The sequence below is a fragment of the Corythoichthys intestinalis genome, chromosome 13 (genome assembly GCF_030265065.1).
Source record: "Corythoichthys intestinalis isolate RoL2023-P3 chromosome 13, ASM3026506v1, whole genome shotgun sequence".
Taxonomy (NCBI): domain Eukaryota; kingdom Metazoa; phylum Chordata; class Actinopteri; order Syngnathiformes; family Syngnathidae; genus Corythoichthys; species Corythoichthys intestinalis.
Window position 1 is genome coordinate 6,141,677 of NC_080407.1, and position 22,662 is coordinate 6,164,338.

A 22,662-nucleotide genomic window follows, 5' to 3' on the forward strand; every position below is an offset into this window, starting at 1 on the left:
GCTCTTGTCAGTTTTCTTTTCCTTTTAGATCTATTTTCATACCTCCAATTAATACATTCCATTAAAAATATACAAAGAGGAAACTGTGCTCATGTTTCGTTTGTCCAAGTCGGGCCGGGTCACACGGGTCAACGCGGTTTCTGCTTTCATGTTGGAGCCCACCTCATTTCCGAGTCTAAAAGAAGCGCAGGGATCGGGTTTCTCTGCCAGTTGCCGGCGCTCAGATGAAGCGCCATCAGTGTGTTGTGTCAAAAAGCCGGTGAATCCGGGCTAATTCGATTAAACGCCACGCGCGGTGACAGCATCCTTTGTGACACGGGAAGACGGCGTGGCTGCCGGCTGGCCTAGCTTGTCGCATCTAATGCTCGACGCCTGACTTGAATCGTCACTTGTCTGAGAGGGTTTTTGGTCTCACAAACAGGCAAAAATAAGAAAAGTATGGTACATGCTGTGAAGGATTCATTTTTGGGGCTGCTTTGCTTCTTCGGGGACGAATGCGCTTCACCTCATCCAAAGTCAAATAAAAAGCAAGAACATGACTGTTTGAATGAATCTGCTGCTCTGAATTGTCCCTCAATAAAAGTCATGTCATTCGCAAAGTTTAAGGCACTAACATCGTTCCCCACTTTGTTGTCCTTGAAGGAGGCGAACAGATGAGGAAGGACATGATTATTGAGTTACACTGTGCTGCTGTTGACATCGCATTTCAAAAACCCGGCGGCTGCGGCGGCGCTCCGCCTTTGAAGCACTCCTCCGGGCGTCAGCTGCTGTTGATGGCTTTGCGTGTCTTGGCATGTGAGCTGACCGCCAACGTATTCCTCGCCAGGCCAACTCTTTGTGATTTGAGCCAGTGAGGTAAGAGGAGCCTTTTTGCCCAGGAGGGGTGTAATTTGGGATTACTTCTCAAAGGCGCTACTGAATGCTTTCATACACGTGACTTGAAATCTCGAAAGTGATTGTTTCGATATATTTTCATATGCATTTTAGTCACGTGCATTACATTAGTGTGCGAGAGGTAGTCTCAAATGATGTCCCTGATGCCTGCGCTGACATTATCATACAGTATGTCATTGATTTTTCCCCTGCGCTCATGTTTATAAAGCTCTTCCAATCAATAAGAGCCCGAGGATCCATTTTAATCTTATTATGCATCATGATGTTATGAAGACTGCAGCAAGGGAGACTGTTGAATGTGTATCGATTTGTACAGAAACAACTTATTTAGGTATATACTGGACATACGGTAGGTTTCATATGAACTACATGGCCGCCATTGATGGCAGTTGACGTGTAACCAATTTAAACGGCCGTTTCACTCCCAGTTCGAATGGATTAGAAATCTACAGTGGTATGAAAAAGTATCTGAACCTTTTGGAATTTCTCACATTTCTGCATCAAATCACCATCAAATTTGATCTGATCATTGTTAAAATCACACAGATGAAAAAACAGTGTCTGCTTCAACTAAAACCACCCAAACATTTATAGGTTTTTATATTTTAATGGGAATAGCATGCAAACAATGACAGAAGGGGGAAAATAAGTAAGTGAACCCTCTGCCTAATGAGATTTAAAAGAGCAATTGAAACTAAATTTTACCAAACATTTGAAGTCAGGTGCGTGCCCAATCACTGGTGAGTGTTTTCAAGCTGCCCTGCCCACTATAAAACACACACCTGGTAAGAATTGTCTTGATGAGAAGCATTGTCTGATGTGCATCATGGCTCGGTCAAAAGGGCTGTCTTAAGACCTGCGATCGAGGACTGTTGATATGTATAAAGCTGGGAAAGGACACAAAACCATCTCTAAAAGTCTGGATGTTCATCCATTGAGAGTCAATGGAGAGTGCTTCTCTCCTAAGGAGTGGCTGTCCACCAAAGGTGGCGCCAAGAGTTCAACGCAGAATACTCAGAGAGGTAAATAGGAACCCTAAAGTGTCCAGTAAAGAATTACAGAAATCAGTGGCACAGTCCAATATCTCTGTGCACACATCAACTATATGTAAAACTATGGCCAGGAATGGTGCTCATGGGAGAACTCCACAGACAAAGCCACTGCTGTCAAATGCTTGTTTAATGTTCGCAAAAAGGCACTTTGACACTCCACAGAAGTTTTGGCAAAATATTTTGTGGATTGATGAAACCAAAGTTGAATTGTTTGGGAGTAACACACAACGACATGTGTGGAGGAAAAGTGGAACAGCTCACCAACATCAGCACCTCATCCCCACAGTGAAGCTTGGTGGAGGGAGCATCATGATTTGGGGGTGTTTTGCTACCTCAGGGCCTGGACAACTTGCAATCATGAATGGAAGAATGAATTCAAAAGTTTTTGCAGGAAAACCTGATGCCGTCTGTCAGACAGTTGAAGCTAAAAAGTTGCAACAAGACAATGATCCAAAACACGGAAGTAAATCAACTTCAGAATGGTTTCAGAAGAACAAAATACAAGTCAAATTCCAGACTTGAACCCCATTGAGATGCTGTGACATCGATTCATGCCAAATGTCCCAGGAATCTGATTGAACTACACCAGTTTTGTAGAGAGGAATGGGCCAAGATTCGTCCTGATCGATGTGCCAGACAAATCTGCAGCTACAGGAAGCGTCTGGTTAAAGTTATTGCTGCCAAAGGGAGGGCCACAAAATAGCAGAGGACAGACTGTTCACTTACTTATTTCCCCATTCCGTCATTGTTTGCATACTATCCTCATTAAAATATGAAAACCTATAACTGTTTGGGTGGTTTTAGTTAAAGCAGACATTTTTTTCATCTGTGTGATTTTGACAAAGATAGATCACATTTGATGGTGATTTTATGCGGAAATGTGATAAATTCCGAAAGGTTCAAATACTTTTTCACACCACTGTACTTAGCCAAGATAAGAAAAGAAAATTTACCAAGCAGTACCTGACGTATGTTTCACAAAAGGAAAGTCTGGAGGACACAGTCACTGTCAATGGCACTGAAAAATGCTCAGCCCTTGCAGATATAATGGATAGGATCATGGATGTCTATCGCCGTCCATGTCAGCCTCACTATATGTTAACTAAGCATCGCTTTCTGAATAGAACTTGTTACCAAAACAGCACCACCGCGATCATCACGGTCACATCACGCGCTACCATCAGGGGCTTTTGTTGCTCACATAATATAAATAAACAAGTCAAACTATTATTGCGCGACATCTGGCTCAACAGATTGTTCACACGCCACAACCATGCAGGTGCATGAAGGGTGGCCGTAAATAATTTTCTTCATGGTGTTATTTTCTACAGCTCTGGGTCAAGTGATCACGACAATGACGGGATAAAACTGTATATGATGCTGTCTTTCTAAATGCCCATTCGGCAGTTATGTTCCCGCTAATTTGCCATTAGCAAGCTGTCTATAGGGAGGAATGACAAGAACAAAAAAGTGCTTTGTCGCCATCTGCAAATATGCGTTTTAAAGTTATGTCTCATTCTAAATGAGTGGTTCTCAAAAGCGCGCCGTTTTTCTTGCGTTTTTGCTGTACACGAATGATAAACGTGCAGATGCTTCCAACTGTAAACAAGGATCCAGACACACCTGCACACCCACAGGTGACAAAATGTCTACCGGTGATAACGGCGATCTGGCACAGCCAAAACATCCCGACCCACTTGCCTTAGCTTCACTCAAGGTCACAGCTGTCTTTTTGCCAGTTGCTTTCCTCCTTCTTGTTTGTCAAAGACTCACTTCCTCTTTTTTGCGGGTGATAACGTCGTGGATTATCTTCTCCCAAGAGCCAAACGGCAGTTCGTGTAAAGAGGCATGGCTGCCTGCTGGCTGCTTAGCTCTCATCGAGGACTATCAAAGAATATTTACCGTAATTTCTGGACTATAAGGCGCACCTGACTATAAGCCGCCACCCACCAAATTTGACACGAAAACAGATAATAGATAAGCTGCACTGGACAATAAGTCGCAGCTGTCCCCACTGTATTATGGGATATTTACACCAAAATATATTAACCGGAAACACTTTATTTGACAGCGGCATTATAAGACTGTCATAAGACCAAATGAGCCACCATAAAGCTTTGAACCAATTGGCTGCAAAGCTTTATTGCTTCAAGAAGCTTCATTTGGCTGTCACTGCTCCTTTTTGGGGAGACAGTCAACCTCTGCTACCACCTGCTGTCAACACTGTTGTCATCCAACGTGCCTCCTAGCATGCATTGTAGCGCTACAAATATTAAATAATAATCCAAATTCGTGTTCTGTGCTAATTATTTCTTCAGTTACTCTTCCAGTTGTTTCATAAATTGCTAGCTCTGGTATTTGGTAAAACTGTTTGACAGTGGCACCATAAAACTGTCATAAGACCATCATAATTATGACATTACACTGCCATGAGCATTAATGACATCATGTCAGATGTCATTTTGTGTTATCCGGCAAATTATCACACTTTTAAATAGATGCAAAAGATCCGCGCTGGACATATATGGAATGTTGGTGACATAATTTGCCAGACGATACTTAATGACATCTGTCATAAGCATTCATTAACGGCCATGATAGTGTCATAATCATGTCATGTGTTACCTATTAACCCAAATAAATCAACAAATAAGCCGCACTGGACTATAAGCCGCAGGATTCAAAATGAGGGAAAAAAGTAGCGGCCTATAGTCTGAAAATTACGGTACTTTCAAAGCTCAATTTTGGGGTCTCTGAATGATTATCAAAATAGTTTGAAAATTATTCATTGGCTTATTTTACGTGTTATTTCAAAAGTATACAGGATGACTCATCAGTAGTAATCTGACCTGACCTTTTAGAGGAAATCACATCCTTTTGTTTTTGCAAGACAACGCTAACACACTTGACATTTGTTAAATCTGTCTCCTAAAATAAAGTCTACACACCCCTGTTTCCAACTTCCACATCTTCGAATCCGCTTATCGCATCTCTTGTCTTGCTGTAATTTCACTGAAAATCCTTCTGCCACGCTCTCGTCGACGGGAAACATAATTGTGACACTCGCGAGAGTGTCGGACGCGCACCCGTGCGAAGCCACCAGGCGTCTGAGACCCTCACAGATGGGATGGAGTGCGGGATGATGAGTGGGAAGTGATGAGAGGAGGGTTATAGCGGGGGGCAAAAAAGGATATCGAGGCTCGGTTCAATGTCACCCTGAAATCTAACGCGCTTCATCACTTTCTTCTCATGTCAACCCCAGCCTGTATTTCATAACCAGCCGGTAATAATCAAACGCCCGTCACGCAGACAGGTATAGGGCCATTTTTTTCCCTCCCCGGCGATACTGTCAGCTTTATGGATGTTCCGCAGCCTTGCACGGTGACTCATCCGGAATCAAAAGCACACTGGCTGCGTGAAGTTCATTTTGAAAGCCACTACTGTCCCCACCTGGGTTACGTGGGAAAATTATTTGAGGGCAGACTTTAATAAAACAATTGTGGCTGCAGCTATTGATTATTTAAGTAATCGATTAATCCAAGGGCGTAGGTTTGCATAGGGACATAACACTACCAACTTTTCAGGATGCTGAAATTGTCCCCACCAACTTTTAAGCAACCTTATTTGCATTATATGACTTCAGTTATATAGGTAATTTAGATTGTCTTCCCATATGTTGTAAGGATAAAATAGACTAGTGATGCACGATAATACATTTTTCAACCTATACCGATAATTTCCTCCTCGTTCCAACTGATAACCGATAATGTCAGGCCGATAATTCTATTAAAAGATTTATGTAAAATTTTAAAGTATACGCAAGGGAAAACATTACTGTGCAAAACTATAATTTATTGCTCTTTTTTCAACATCAAATGTGAACAAGTAGTCAATTCCAACATCTAAATAAAGACAGATTGTCTGAAATTGTGTAATGGTAAACTTTTGGCAACAATTACTTACAGAGTAAATACCTAAGTTGCACAAAAATGCCTTTAAAAGTAAGCCATTCCTCACAAAAAACATTACAACCCTGCAAAAACACACCTCCTTCAAACTAGTTAAATTCCCTTTTTTTCAGTGTAAATCTATTGGAAATAAGCGAAATTATCTGCCAGCGCTACAAGAATATTTCACTCAGATTTCTTGAAGAAAAACAGCGAGCTGAAAATAATCTTAACAGCCTTATTTTAACAATAAATTATTATACTTAATCCTAAAAAAACATGTCAGAAATGTTCTTAATTTAAGAATAGGTATGGTTCAAAACATTTGAAAGCAATTTTTTCAGGATTTAGGTGAAAAATGACCAATTTTTTTGGGATGGGGTTAATGAGAACAAATGGCAATATTTACTTCAAGGGTCGGTTGCCAAAGGGCTTACACTCACAAGGGATTTACACGATTACTGGGTTCTAGATCACAGAGTTGATTTGTGTCCACTCTACCCCTCCCATTTGAGACTTCCCCACCCTCCTCTCCTTCTTTACCTGGTCAACAGGCCCCCCACATGGTGTCAACCGGAAATACATATTCATACATACATATTCATAGTTAGTTAGGCGTTCAATGTGTTTCTTGTTATTGTTTGTGTTTTGTTTCTTTCTTGTGTTTCTTTTCTTTTGTTCTCCCATAACACCTTCCTATTCGCTGCTTTTTCATAATAGTATAATTTGCAGAAGTGGACATAACTGCTTCGGTTGCACACATTTGGAGGCTAAATCAAGTATATAATTATCGGATTGCATTATCGGTTGAATTTTTTTAAAATCTGGATTATCTGTGTGTCGTCATAATTGCCATTATCGGCCGATAATTATCGGTAACCGATATTATCGTGCATCTTTAGACTAGACCATTATTAATTCCCTGACTAAGAAGTTTTTTTTTTCATATTTAAGTTATTTAGACAGACCATTTTGAGTGGAATTGTGTGGCATTGAAAATTCTTGTGAATAAATGCTTAAATGCCTGAATTCTTCATAGATTTGAACGTAAAACAGTCTCGGTTCTTGGTTAAAAGCAAAAAAACGGGCAGTTAGCATTTATTTTACGTAAATATGTCGAATGTGCTGCTAGTCTTTAAGCCACTGTGGCGCCGCCTTATCACTACAAAGAGCTTTTTACGTTGAAAATTCTTGTGAATAAATGCGTAAATCCCTGAATTCTTTATAGATCTGAATGTAAAACAGTCTCGATTCTTGGTTAAAAGCGAAAAACCGGGCAGTTAGCATTTATTTTACGTAAATATGTCGAATGTGCTGCTTGTCTTTAAGCCACTGTGGCGCCGCCTTATCACTACAAAGAGCTTTTTACGTTGAAAATTCTTGTGAATAAATGCTTAAATCCCTGAATTCTTTATAGATCTGAACGTAAAACAGTCTCGATTCTTGGTTAAAAGCAAAAAACCGGGCAGTTAGCATTTATTTTACGTAAATATGTCGAATGTGCTGCTCGTCTTTAACCCACTGTGGCGCCGCCTTATCACTACAAAGAGCTTTTTACGTTGAAAATTCTTGTGAATAAATGCTTAAATCCCTGAATTCTTTATAGATCTGAACGTAAAACAGTCTCGATTCTTGGTTAAAAGCAAAAAACCGGGCAGTTAGCATTTATTTTACGTAAATATGTCGAATCTGCTGCTCGTCTTTCAGCCACTGTGGCGCCGACTTATCACTACAAAGAGCTTTTTACGTTGAAAATTCTTGTGAATAAATGCTTAAATCCTGAATTCTTTATAGCTATGGACGTAAAACAGTCTCGATTCTTGGTTAAAAGCAAATAACGGGCAGTTAGCATTTATTTTACGTAAATATGTCGAATGCGCTGCTAGTCTTTAAGCCACTGTAGCGCCGCTATATCACCACAAAGAGATTTTTACATTGAAAATTCTTGTGAATAAATGCTTAAATCCCTGAATTCTTTATAGATCTGAACTTAAAACAGTCTTGATTCTTGGTTAAAAGCAAAAAACCGGGCAGTTAGCATTTATTTTACGTAAATATGTCGAATGTGCTGCTCGTCTTTAAGCCACTGTGGCGCCGCCTTATCACTACAAAGAGCTTTTTACGTTGAAAATTCTTGTGAATAAATGCTTAAATCCCTGAATTCTTTATAGCTATGGACGTAAAACAGTCTCAATTCTTGGTTAAAAGCAGTAAAACCAGGCAGTTAGCATTACTTTTACGTAAAAATGTAGAATGTGCTGCTAGTCTTTAAGCCACTGTGGCGCCACCTTGTCACCACAAAAAGCTTTCTATGTTGAAATTCTTTCGTACTTTTTCAACCTAAATCCGGCGTTGGATCACTGCATGTGTTTGAGAATAACTGCGACCGACTGAAGCGGAGTGTGGGACGGCCCCCTACTGTCTGGGGAATTTGGCCCGTCACCCGTCAATATAATTATCAAATCTATCAACTAACAAAGAAGACAAGGCTTAAAAAGGTCATTGTTGAGAAGCACTTAAAGGAAATTATGAATAATGTTGTCATAAAATAAGAGATTTGTGCTATTTCCTCACAAAAAAAGCCCCAAAATAAGATTCAAAAGCAGACTTTTGAGGTCCAGTCATCACCACGACATGGATTTGTGGTGCCGGAATCACAGCAAAATAGAAGCGTGTCCTTCCGCACATGAAAAACATTTTTTCAGCGTTTGAATTCAGCTCCTCAGCAAAACACTGAGCGCCGTCTCGCAATTTACCCCACTGAATAAATCATTAACTCCGGCCTCACTCAGACGTTCCCGTGCATTCTGCAAGTAGAGCGGAGTGTTGTTTTTCGGGGCTTTCTTTTGAAAGGGTTCATTTTTAATTTGGCTCAGGGTCACTGCAACCTTTGAAGAATAATATATGCATATATATTTAAAAAAAAAAAAAGACTTGGATCATTTTTTTGTGCTATTTTGTGTTCCTGTAGGTTCATTTTTATGTGGTGCTAAAGCGTGGCCACGTCTCCATGACAACCAGGACGCAGGTGAGCAGTCAGTCCACTTGAACTCATTGCGTCCAATTCGTTTCGACTTAATGACATCCCAGTCAAAATGGATTGGACGCCTATCACATTCAGTGGCAGTGATCGGATTTCAAGCCATTAGTACTGTCAATCAGATGAGCACTTTTTAAGTTTTGATAAACATGAACTCATGTTAAATCAGTGTTGTTTTCGTCAATGATGACGACAATGAGCTAAAAACGTGTTTTGGGAGACGAAAGCATTACGAGACGAATACCAGTGTTCGTCTGATGAGACAAAAAATGCGCCATAGTTTCCGTCACAGGTTCACAATGTTTGTCATTTTATGTGTTGTTATCCTGCATCATAGCAGTGTCGGGGTGTGTCACTCATGTGATGTTCTGCGCCTCGCCCCACCCTAAACTCCCCAGTGTCCTCTCCTCTCAAGCCTTGCGCACACGGTAAGAATTGTTTTCTAATCTTGCCCTGAGAGAATATGCAATGTGGCTATTGCCTTTGAAGGTCTGTGCTGAGTGATCATAACGCACTAAATGTAAATAGTAGGGCTGTCAAACGATTAAAATTTTTAATCGAGTTAATTACAGCTTAAAAATTAATTAATCGTAATTAATCGCAATTCAAACCATCTATACAATATGCCATATTTTTCTGTAAATTATTGTTGGAATGGAAAGATAAGACACAAGACGGATATATACATTCAACATACAGTTCATAAGTACTGTATTTGTTTATTATAACAATAAATCAACAAGATGGCAGTAACATTATTAACATTCTCTTAAAGCGATCATTGGATAGAAAGACTTGTAGTTCTTAAAAGATAAATGTTAGTACAAGTTATAGAAATTTTATATTAAAACCCCTCTTAATGTTTTCGTTTTATTAAAATGTGTAAAATTTTCAATCAAAAAATAAACTAGTAGCTCGCCATTGTTGATGTCAATAATTACACCACGCCCACTCATGGTACTAACCCATAAAATCAATTGGACCCAAGCGCCAGCAGAGGGTGCCAAACACCAAAAAACAAGTAACAAGCGGACATTACACTGTACTGTCATTTTAATCTGTTTGAGCGGGGCATGTGCGTTAATTGCGTCAAATATTTTAACGTGATTAATTTAAAAAATTAATTACCGCCCGTTAACGCGAAAATTTTGACAGCCCTAGTAAATAGTATCATTGGCATAGCATTAGCATTAGCCTAACGCTAACAGCAAGCGTCCTCTTAAACTCTCGGATAACTTTTTTTACATACAGTTCATGGTGGCCACGTGGGTATCATTAATAGAAAATAATTAGGGCTGTCAAAATTATCGCGTTAACGGGCATTAATTAATTTTTTAAATTAATCACGTTAAAATATTTGACGCAATTAACGCAGATGCCGCTCAGACAGATTTAAATGACGGTACAGTGAAACGCTCACTTGTTAATTGTGTTTTATGGAGTTTTGCCGCTCTCTGCTGGCGCTTGGGTGCGACTGATTTTATAGGCTTCAGCACCCATGAGCATTGTGTAAGTAATTATTGACATCAACAATGGCGGGGTACTAGTTTATTTTTCGATTGAAAATTTTACAAATTTCATGAAAACGAAAGCATTAAGAGGGGTTGTAATATAAAATTTCTATAAATTGTACTAACATTTTTCTTTTAAGAACTATAAGTCTTTCTATCCATGGATCGCTTTAACAGAATGTTAATAATGTTAATGCCATCTTGTTGATTTATTGTTATAATAAACAAATACAGTCCTTATGTACCGTATGTTGAATGTATATATCCATCTTGTGTCTTATCTTTCCATTCCAACAATAATTTACAGAAAAATATGGCATATTTTATAGATGGTTTGAATTGCGATTAATTGCGATTAATTAATTTTTAAGCTGTAATTAACTCGATTAAAAATTTTAATCGTTTGACAGCCCTAAAAATAATGTATTGTTTTTCAGCTGAGTGTGTATTATCGCCAAGTTGGGGTCGTCCTTGTAGATGCTACAATATGTGCTCGTTGGAAACATTTATCTATTTATTTTGGGAGTAAAAAAATGTTAATTATACAGACAAAAACATCTTTAGCAAACGTCAACAAAAACTAGATGAAGACAAACACTTTTTGTGATGACTAAAACTAATAAGTGTTATCGTGTAAAAGACAAAATGTAAAAAGGCTGCCTAAACTAACACCATGTTAAAGTCATCTCCACAAAAATGGGACTTCCACTTAAGATGAAGCAACTAGTACTTAAAAAAGGGAAAAGTCCTTTCATCATTGATGACTTAGCCTGTTTGAAGTTGACCTAGATAGACTCCAAAATGTGTTTGTTTGAACTATTCTGTTAATGCCTTCCTAACGATGGAATCGGGGAGTGTTTTCTTCAAAAGCATCTTTAAGTGTCAAACGACACCCATAGACTTTATTATTTATTGACGGTACACGGGGCACGGGGCCGATTCATAGGGGGCCTATCTTTGTCAAAGCTGACCGAGTGGAAACATAGACAAAGAGCATTTCTTGTTGAAAATTCTTGTGAATAAATGCTTAAATCCCCATTCTTTATAGATATGGACATAAAACAGTCTCGATTCTTGGGTAAAAGCAACAACAAAAAAAGTGCAGTTAGCATTTATTTTACGTAAGTATTGCGAAATATGATGCTAGTCGGTAAGCAAATTAGCGTGCGAAATATGATGCTAATCGGTAAGCAAATTAGCGGCCGCCATATGTAAACAAAGAGCTTTTTCTGTTAAATTCTTGTGAATAAATGCTTAAATCCCTGATTTCTTTATGGATATGGATGTAAAACAGTCTCAATTCTTGGTTAAAAGCAAAAAAAAATGTGCAATTAGCATTCATTTTAAATAAATATTGCAAACTATGATTCTAGTCAGTAAGCAAATAAGTGGCCGTCATATGTAAACAAAGAGCTTTTTCTGTTAAAAATTCTTGTAAATAAATGCTTAAATCCCTGAATTTGTTATAGATACAGTGGGGCAAATAAGTATTTAACTCCCCACCTATTGTGCAAGTTCTCCTACTTGAAAAGATTAGAGAGGCCTGTAATTGTCAACATGGGTAAATCTCAACCATGAGAGACAGAATGTGAAAAAAAAAACAGAAAATCACATTGTTTGATTTTTAAAGAATTTATTTCCAAATTAGAGTAGAAAATAAGTATTTGGTCACCGACAAACAAGCAAGATTTCTGGCTGTCAAAGAGGTCTAACTTCTTCTAACGAGGTCTAACGAGGCTCCACTCATTACCTGTATTAAAGAGCATACGACAGGAGAAAAAAAGTCTTAAGTAGCATTATTATGTGAATTAGAATCATATTTTGAGACGATTCGACTATATACAACAATTTAGCAAAGCGCAGAAGACGAGAAATTAGTCTTTTAATCTGCCGGATAGCCACGCCTACCATTATTGGGTTCGAGCGTCCCCAACAGGTGGATGACGTCAGCGGGTGAATGGGCTCATCGGTTTTACTATTCTGCCCGTGGAGGGGGAACTATTCACAACGAGGAAAACGCAACGAAGAAACCTTCAGTATTTTTACAGGATATTCTTTTTATGCAAGTATTTTCCCCAATTGCTAAATAAATGGCATGGTCATGACAAATAACAGTCTAGTGCTAAATGGAATATGAAATCATAAAAATGCACTTATTCAGGACGACATGGCAAAATTACTCCATAATGGTCAAAACTGTTCACTTCACCTTTACTGTCGCACCTCCCGAACGATATTTTATGACACCTAAATCCGACATATGTCATTTCCCTTCCCCCGCTTCGGAGAATGTAAACAAACCAAGAGGCGTGACAGCTAGCCGACATGCTAACCCGAACCGAGTGATGTTTCAAAGTCTTCGAAGCGGAAAATCACACATAACTAGCCCGGGTTATTTGACATGACGACTGGGTTGTCGATTGTCTTCGCGGATCGGCAAACCGCTCGGCAGAGAGCAATTTACAGTTCGTTCCCCGGAGGAGGGCGGCTGCAGTTGTTGTGCTGCTAACGTGCAGCTATTGTGCATGAGGAGAGCTTTTTATATGCCTATCAATGATCAAACGTAAGTAGTCCTTTATTTAAAGAAAGTTTGTAGTGTTTACTTTGTAATCGCTGTATTCGTATTTGACACAATACAAAACAAGATGTTTACTCACTTCCTCGTAAGTCCAATGGTCCCACAGTAGTAGGGCTTGTTTTAGCCAATATCCACGATGAATGGGAACCTTTTGAAACTCCAAAAAGGCGCACACGCCTCTCCCTCATAAAGCAAGATTTTTCTGCAGCCGTTTGGCTGCCGTGATGTGAAAAATAAACGTATTAATCCGCAAAATCAGCTGAATCCTTAGTGCTCGTACACAACAGTACCGCTGTTTGGTGAAGAGGACGCCTTCACCCGTACACGTCACAGCGCCCTCCTCCTCAATGCAAGACCGAAGCCGGAAGTCACTCATTTTCATGGCGCGGGATTCAAAAAACTAAATAAATATAGCGATTGCTTCCACACACATCCAAGCAGTCCATATCATTCAGGAGCATAAAATACCGCGTGTACACATGCACTTTAATGGCACTTGTTTTAACTCATTATCGGTATAAAACACCTGTCCACAACTTCAGTCAGTCACACTCCAAACTCCATTATGGCCAAGACCAAAGAGCTGTCGAAGGACACCAGAGACAAAATTGTAGACTTGCACCAGACTGGGAAGACTGAATCTGCAATGGGTGGCCTAGCCAGTCTCCAGATCTCAACCCCATAGAAAATCTGTGGAGGGAGTTGCCCAACGACAGCCCCAAAACATCACTGCTCTAGAGGAGATCTGCATGGAGGAATAGGCCAAAATACCAGCAACAGTGTGTGAAAAGCTCGTGAAGAGTTACAGAAAATGTTTATTGCCAACAAAGTATTGAGATGAACTTTTGGTATTGACCAAATACTTATTTTCCACCATGATTTTCAAATAAATTCTTTAAAAATCAAACAATGTGTTTTTCTGGTTTTTTTCTTTGCCCCACATTTACCCATGTTGACAGTTACAGGCCTCGCTAATATTTTCAAGTGGGAGAACTTGCGCAATTATTGGTCGACTAAATACTTATTTACCCGACTGTATGGCTGTAAACAGCCTCGATTCATGGTTAAAAGCAAAAAAAAAAGGCAGTTAGCAGTTATTACACGAAAATATTGCGAAGTTTATTGTGAATGCTGTAGCTGCTAATTTCGCCCATTTTTTTTTTTCCACAGTGTTTCAAAATGCATGCATTGGACGAAAAATGTAATAATTAGCTTGAATCCTCGAACAAATCACTCCTGAGACAATCCTTCCAGTTTGTATGCAGTACAGCTTTTGTACTTTTTCAACCTAAATCCGGCGTTAGATCGCTGCATGTGACCGACTGCGAATAAATGATGCGGAGTGTAGGACGGCCCCCTTCGGGAAGGCGTGACGCTGTGAACGGGGAATGTATCATGTCAATACATTTTGAAGTCTATTATGAAGACACCCCAAAAGTATCGCGTATGAGATATAGTAAACTGTGGATTACATTTTGTTTGGCTTTTTGTTCCTTAGGATCAAATGGCGATGAGTCCAGTGTACCCAAAAATGCTTCTCAGGGTGAGTCAAGTGATTATGTTTCATAGTAAACATAAAATTTCAAACAAAACTAACGTTGCTGTTGGTGCCGTTCGACCGGCATGGCTTTTATCTCAATAAATCACACTCGTGATGCGTTCATGGCAGCTCGGGAGCACCCGTGGAGAATGCAGCCACTCTCTACTTATGAATAAATATATGATATTTTCTCATATGATGTATCACTATTCAAACACGCTCAGCCTGTTCATTTAATAAAGCCAAAGAGATTAGGTTTATGATGAGACACAGCTGAAGAATGTGAGGAACATTTGAAAATGATGCTTGTCGCCAAACCGTTTTCTTTCATTTGAACAACAAACAAACATCACCTAGTCAAATTGTTTTCCTCATTTAGTTTTTTTGGCAGCCTACGTGATTGCGGCCCTCTGTGCTTCATTAGTTCCTCCATAACTGACGGTTTCTATGGCAATACTGTCGAGCGGACGTTTGTGTCCAAGAAAAAAAAAAACAGGATGGAATTCTAACACTGTGAAATAAGTAGAAGTAAACTCTGTTCTACTAATTTTAGTCACCCTAAACAAGCACAGACGTTTCTAGTATTGCAAGATGAAACACCACCAACGTGTTCACCCTCGGGGCTTCTCGTATCGCCCACGCGGCCATAAATACGACTGTAAGAGTGAGGTAATGCTCAGCGTTTATAGTGATCACGCGTACATACCGCAAGACGGAAACGCACATCCTGTGATCCGCATTGCATTGAAGGACAGTCTGGATTAAGTCACAGTCCTTTTTCAGTATATGGACTACCCCTTATTTTAGTCAGGACATTTATATATAGCACCCTCTTCTCATATTCATGTTATCACCAAATTTGTGGGTCATTCCATTGACGGCGATTGACGTTCACTTGGGTCTACCGTAAATTTCGGACTATAAGCCGCTACTTAGCCGCTTAGTAGCCGCTGGTTGAAGTTACTGCTGCTAAAAGGGGGGCCCCGAAATATTAAATGTGATGATTCACTTACTTATTTTCCCCCCTTCTGTCATTGTTTGCATACTATCCTCATTAAAATACGAAAACCTATAACTGTTTACGTGGTTTTAGTTAAAGCAGACACTTTTTTTCATCTGTGTGATTTTGACAAAGATCAAATCACATTTGATGGTGATTTTATGGAGAAATTCCTAAAGGTTCAGATACTTTTCATACCGCTGTATTTCCTCTTTGAAATGCTTTTATCGGCAAAATGAACTGCCATTCACGCCGATAGACGTCCAATCCGTTGTGACTGGGAGGGGTGGCTGTGATCACTCACTGCAATAAGGCTCTTCACATAAACGTGAAGTGAAGGCAACTGGCCGGTGGGCAGTGCGGTAGCCGTCGGAATTAGATCAGAACACACACACAAATAACGAGAAAAGGAAGCACTAGGCCAGTGCGAGCCATTTCCTCTCCTGCTGAGTGGGCTAATTGGAAAGTAAAGTCGTTAATCTGCTACCAGGCTCTGGTTGCGCCCCTATAAACAGTCCATGTGTGTATTTGTGTGGATGTACGCATGTGTGGGCTCCGACGTTTTGTATTTCCTCAACAGCTGTCTCGATCAATCAACGCCAAGCAGGCATTTGCATCGGCCGAGTGAGCTCCGAGTGTTTGACTGCCGCCGATGAGGGCGGCGAGCAAGACGGCAGATGTGAGGAACCGTTTCCATTCTGCTTGAGAAAATAGCCCCTGGGCGACAAACCGCAGATAAAGCTTGATACCACTGAGATAAGAGTTAACATACCCCAGGCACCAGACAGTCCAGATCTCTTTTAAACAGCTTTTTTAAAGGATCCTATCGAACGATGTGCCATTTAGTCACTGTTATCAAATGAGGTCTCACTCCGATCGATATACCACTGCCAACGGTAGGCCGCTTTGGCGTGATAGGAATCAGTCAGTATTGACTACTGGTGTGGTCAGCATATTATTTCTATCTTACATCCGCACGCTCTGCCGTTGCTCAGAAGCCCAAGATTCATCAGTGCAGAAAGAAAGCTGACACAGAAATTTGGACGTGCACAGCCGTCAATGGCCTAGCCTGACTTGGGTGTCGCTTGAATGTCAATGCGCTCTAATGTAAAGTGTATGGTCAAAAATCACAGCCACACATGTTTTTCTGCCATTTGAAATAAATGGAATATTTGCACGTGTATAGCCGTCAATGGCATAGCCTGACTTGGATGTTAATTGGATGTCATTGCGCTCTAATGTAAAGTGTATGGTCAAAAATCACAGCCACACATGTTTTTCTGCCATTAAAAATGAATTGAAAATTTGGACGTGCATAGCCATCAATGGCATGGAATGTGCATGGCCTGCAAAACTGCCATATACCCCTCAAAAATGCCATATGCCCCCCAAAAATGCAACATGTCAAAATCCATTTTGCCACATGGCAGAAAAATGCCACCTGACAAAAACAAAATGCCACATGGCAAAAACAAAATGCCACATGGCAAAATCCATTTTGCCACATGGCAAAGAAAAAATGCCACTTAGAAAAATCCGTTTTGCCACATGACAAAAAAAATGCCACATGGCAAAAAAAAAATGCCACATGGCAAAATCCATTTTGTCACATGGCACAAAAATGCCACATGGCAAAATCCATTTTGCTACATGCCAAAAACAAAATGCTACATGGCAAAATTCATTTTGCCACATGGCAGAAAAATGCCACCTGGCAAAAATAAAATGCCACATGGCAAAATCCATTTTTCCACATGGCAAAAACAAAATGCAACATGGCAAAGAAAATATGCCACATGGAAAAATCAGTTTTGCCACATGACAAAAAAATGCCATATGGCAAAAACAAAATGCCACATGGCAAAATCCATTTTGCCACATGGCAGAAAAATGCCACCTGGCAAAAATATAATACCACATGGCAAAATCCATTTTTCCACATGGCAAAAACAAAATGCAACATGGCAAAGAAAATATGCCACATGGAAAAATCAGTTTTGCCACATGACAAAAAAAATGCCATATTGCAAAAACAAAATGCCACATGGCAAAATCCATTTTAGCACATGGCAAAAACAAAATGCCACACGGCAAAGAAAAAAATGCCAAATGGAAAAATCAGTTTTGCCAAATGACAAAAAAATGCCACATGGCAAAAAAATGCCACATGGCAAAATCCATTTTATCACATGGCAAAAACAAAATGCCACATGGCAAAGAAAAAATGCCACATGGAAAAATCAGTTTTGCAACATGACAAAAAAAAATGTCACATGGCAAAAAAATGCCATATGGCAAAACAAAATGCCACATGGCAAAATCGGCAAAAAAATGCCACATGGCAAAATCAATGTTATCACATGGCAAAAACAAAATGCCACATTGCAAAGAAAAAATGCCACATGGAAAAATCAGTTTTGCCACATGACAAAAAAATGCCACATGGCAAAAACAAAATGCCACATGGCAAAATCCATTATGCCACATGGCAAAAAAATGCCACACGGCAAAGAAAAAATGGCACATGGAAAAATCCGTTTTGTCACATGACAAAAAAAATGCCACATGGCAAAAAAAATGCCACATGGCAAAATCCATTTTGCCACGTGCCAAAAACAAAATGCCGCATGGCAAAATCCATTTTGCCACATGGCAAAAAAAATGCCACATGGCAAAATCCATTTTGCCACATGACAAATACCACTTTTGGTTCTCGCTGTCTCTCAATTTGGACGTCTGTCGGTGTCAACGCCGGCGTCAAATGACTGTTGTTGTGATGTCATTTGACAAATGTCTTCTTCAATATGACGCCTGTCAAAACAGACGGGCTGCCACAGCTGTGTGTGGCGAAGAGCGGATGAATTCCCCCTCTGACTCAGTGGCGTCATCTCGCTCTCCGTTTGATCACAGAGGAAGTATGGCAGCCCGCAGTTGCTTTATCGCCCTCATTAATTTCTTATCAGACGCACGGCTGCAATAAATTCCCCCCCCGATTTCTCTCCACCCTGCAGCTGAGTTACAGGGAAGGCGATAACTTAAGAGGATGTGGTTTCAGCGCTACTACTGTGGCGAATTCTTCACGGCGAAGACGCTAACCGTTTCTGATTGAACGCGGCAGACGGTCGTTTGTCTGACTGTCGGCTAGGAGTCGGTCCAAAGCCGGCGTCTGGGGGGAGAGCTACTTCCTGGTTAGGGGTCAAAGGGCGACAGAAGGACCGTGGCTCAGGTTACAGCAAGAGTCAAAATGGAGACTTCTATGTGCTGTACATTTAGTATATCTCTCTAGTGGTTTTATATTTTTAGTTTGGCCTTTTTGCTCTGCTTGTAAGGCATTCAAATGACAAATAGCCTCCAGTGGTCCACTCCAAACAGCTTTCACAAGCGTTGCATAATGCGCAGTGATGTATAGTGTGGTAGTTTTCTCCTTTCTATGAAGTCAAAGTCAAGATACTGTAAGGTCCTTCTCGTCAAACTGGGCTTTGTGCAGCAAACTGGGTCAGCATTGTCAACTGGACATTCGCCCGTAGCCAAATGCACTGTCAATTGTGCGGGGGACAATATCTGTGAATAAAGGAACGTTTGTCCACGCTTTTGTCAGTAATTGTGATTGAGTTGTTTTGTGGATTGGGATTTATTTGGGGAGTTTGGAAATGATTTGATGCCATTGGCAGCGATAAACATCTAATTTGGTCATTCATTTTAAGACCCATATTAAAAAGTCAATGACTAAAAAAGAAAATGTAAAAATATTAGGGCTGCAGCTATCGAATATTTTAGTAATCGAGTAATCGACTGAAAATTCTGTCGATTAATCGAAATTATAAATATACATGAGAAAAAAAGACATTTAATCCAATATTGAACCATTTTCAGTCAATCAGTGTCTTTATTTTCGATGTACATTGTTGAAAACAGCCAACAATTGCATCTCAGATGTGACTAGAAAAAAAAAATCACTGCTTTCACTCAAAAAAACTTCTAGATCTTATTAAAAAAATATATATGTAAGTTATATATTTCTTACCTAAAAATGTAAATACGCTTGATTTGAAAGCTACATGTTTTTCCCACGTGTTTCAATTGAATTTCCATTTGTGTCAAGTTTTTAAGTTCTAGTTAAGTTTTAAGTTAGTCTAAACTGTAAGTACTGATAGGATTTTGGTTTTTGCAGTTTTCAAAATAAATGTATGATACCTGCTGTATTGGAGCACATTAGGGATCAGGTCTACTTGGTGTTTTATTCAGCAATGACTACTGAGCTAAAACTGACAGTTAGCTTTATTATGTTTTAATTTTACACTCTCGTCACTCTACAACGCTGTGTTTTTACAGATTAAATAAAGCCTGTATTCAAGACACGTTACCCACGCATCGAGAGTGGTCATAATCAATAGAAACCTAGCCCTCCGAAGGGCTAACGTTGAGCGAGTGACAGTAACGTTATATTTATTAGCGCTGAGTACTGCTTAAATATGGCGGCTGTTTACTAACGCTGCCCAGACGCGGCCGAGTCTGTCATTTCGCATCTAGTCCTAAATGCATGCGATATCTATGAGACGCATCGGACACTACCTGCTACCACACTAGCATCATGCGGTTTTTAGCAACGTCGGCGTAGTTTGTAGCGGCTGTCAGCTGCAGTAATTTTGTAAATTTTTATTGCTTCTTCCTCTACGCACGTGACGTCAGCGCGTTGTCCCGCATTAAAAGTAGTTCGGGCAAAACATGACACTTAGAGCTGGCAAAATTAAACGATTCCTCGAGGTGAATAAAATTACTCGGATCAGTTTTTAAACTCGAGTTACTCGAGTTGCTCGAGTATTCGTTTCAGCTCTAAAAAAATATGAGTAGGCCCTAAGATTGACCCTTGTGGAACACCTTTGATTCATAATCAAAAATTGAAGCATAATGAGCTAATATGCAGCCACTGACGGCGATAAACGCCCTATCCATTTCAAATGAAATGCTGCGAATGATAATAATAGTGTGGTTTGAAAATATGTATTTTTATTTGAACACACTCACAAAATGGGAAAATACATGTTATTTACTCCTCGTTTGCCTCTAGTAGACAGCAGGATACATACTGACACTGTGTGTTCAGCGCAACTTTGATGCAGAATTTATGCTCGGAGCAACAGCTGCTGCTGCAGCAACACTCTTGTTTTGATTTTTTTTCACCCCACATACGCTTTAGCCTTGAATAACCATTGGGTCATAGGGGTTATGAATAAGAGGATTCACATTCAAGAGCGAAAGACTCGAACACTCAATCGATTTTATTGACTGAAATTTTATTTTTCACAATCGGTGTCTGACCGGAGACATTTGAAACCGTTTAAAAGTTAACACGCTCATTCGCCGTCTTTGCAAGAAGGACACTTGCACACACGGCGCGTGTAGTTGTGCGAATGCTGAACGAGGTAATTAACATTTCCCCAGCATCGGCGCTGAACGCTCACGGCTAAAATGATCCGCCGGGACCTCTGAGGCTGTAATGATGATACTCCATTCACATTGTCAGGATGGATGCGCACATTTGCGGGCCCTTGTAACCTTGCCGCGATGGCACTAATGTTGCGATGCGACCGCACACTTGAAATAAATATCCTGTACTCGCTAAACAAATATGCACGGTTAGCGTTGATGAAAAAATGAATAGCTTAGCCTCCCTCGAAGCAATTTTTTCGACGGTTGTGTTGTGTTCTCCCGCTTCCCCATCGATCATCTTGTGTGATGAATGATTTACAAGGTGACCTCGCCTCAACGATTCAGCTGTCAAATCAATCTCCTTTTTGACACCGCTTAAGATTCAGCCATTCATCTTGTGATGAAGTAAATTGAATTACAAAGAGGTTTAACTGAATTGGGCAACATTTCTGCAATCTTACCATACGTTAGATTTATGCAGTATTTTTGAGTTGTGTTGTTGTAGCCATGCTATACAGTGGGGTGAATAAGTATTTAGTCAACCACTAATTGTGCCATGCAGATGCCTCTAGAGCAGTGATGTTTTGGGCTGTCATTGGGCAACACGGACTTTCAACTCCCTCCAAAGATTTTCTATGGGGTTGAGATCTGGAGACTGGCTAGGCCACTCCAGGACCTTGAAATGCTTCTTACGAAGCCACTCCTTTGTTGCCCTGGCTGTGTGTTTGGGATCATTGTCATGCTGAAAGACCCAGACACGTCTCATCGAAGGAGATTTTCACTCAGAATCTCTCGATACATGGCCCCAGGCCCGTTTCATTCTTTCCTTTACACGGATCAGTTGTCCTGGTCCCTTTGCAGAAAAACAGCCCCAAAACATGATGTTTCCACCCCCATGCTTCACAGTGGGTATGGTGTTCTTCGGATGCAATTCAGTATTCTTTCTCCTCCAAACAAGAGAACCTGTGTTTCTATCAAAAACTTCTTTTTTGGTTTCATCTGACTGTAACCCTTCTACCCGTGTGATTGGGTTGTAAATGGTATAATTTTAGAGTTCGACTAATCTAGGTTCCGTAGGAGATTGGCAGCGGCACTCAACCACATAAGACACACTGACAAAAGAACATGTAATGGAACACAACTGTATTTTTTAATTTGAACAATTTATAAACAATAAATACAATGGAAAAAACTTTTTAACCCAAATAGCGACACCTAGAGTCACTGAGAAAAATAAAATTAAATTGCGATCGCTTTTTTTCCCTTTAGTCTGGTGTCAGGCCTGACCCAAAAAAATGAAAATCTGAGATTTTAGGAAAAAAAATAAAATAATCCAAGGACTGCTGATGAATCCTTTTGTCCTACCGCCCTCAACGAACGTAGGTGGTCAAGAACGTCAGCGTTTTCCTCTGTAGATTGTTCCCCTACACCTCTGGTGGCGTCCGTTCAGGGGTTCAGTCCAGGTCGCAGCAGGTAGTCTCTTCTCCAAAAGTGAATAAATCCCCCCCAAAAAAACAGCCTGCACAAAATGTGCAGGTTCATTACTCAAGGTGCAAACAATGCAACACACATATCAGTAATGGATTAGCCCAAAAAAAATAAATAAATATATATTGGACTCTAATATACATAGTTAACACCATTATCCCCCCCCCCCCCCCCACCACCCC

The 22,662-nt window shown here is 40.1% G+C and overlaps 1 protein-coding gene across 3 annotated transcripts in view; it reads left to right on the forward strand.

Moving 5' to 3' along the window:
* Nucleotides 1-651: 651 nt before the first annotated feature.
* The window catches only part of LOC130928002 (uromodulin-like 1), an 85,736-nt gene continuing 63,725 nt past the window's right edge, over nt 652-22,662 (forward strand). For 2 of the 3 annotated variants that reach the window (XM_057854168.1, XM_057854167.1), the window contains exons 1-4: nt 652-855; nt 8,865-8,921; nt 9,271-9,361; nt 14,521-14,565. The gene's annotated coding sequence lies outside the window, so the exon portion shown is untranslated. The remainder of the gene's footprint in view (nt 856-8,864; nt 8,922-9,270; nt 9,362-14,520; nt 14,566-22,662) is intronic. The other variant, XM_057854169.1, reaches the window with a different exon arrangement.